This window comes from Penaeus monodon, chromosome 28, assembly GCF_015228065.2.
Source record: "Penaeus monodon isolate SGIC_2016 chromosome 28, NSTDA_Pmon_1, whole genome shotgun sequence".
Lineage (NCBI taxonomy): Eukaryota > Metazoa > Arthropoda > Malacostraca > Decapoda > Penaeidae > Penaeus > Penaeus monodon.
The window spans coordinates 9,712,804-9,713,027 of NC_051413.1; positions in this window are offsets into that span (position 1 = coordinate 9,712,804).

Genomic DNA, 224 nt, shown 5'->3' on the forward strand with positions numbered 1-224 from the left:
CTTTCCATAGCTCTTAATTACAGAACCCGAAGATGAACACCCTGAGAACCCGACAAGCAGTATAGCCAGCTACATAACACATACCTTCCCTTCGTTCCAGGTTACCAGTCATGATCTCCCTCCGAACGCTGTTTGTGTTGGCAACACTGATGTTCTTAGTCCTTATCGCTCTGAATCCTTCTCCTCCTTCGCCTTCCCTTCCTTTTTCCCCTCATCCCGTTTCC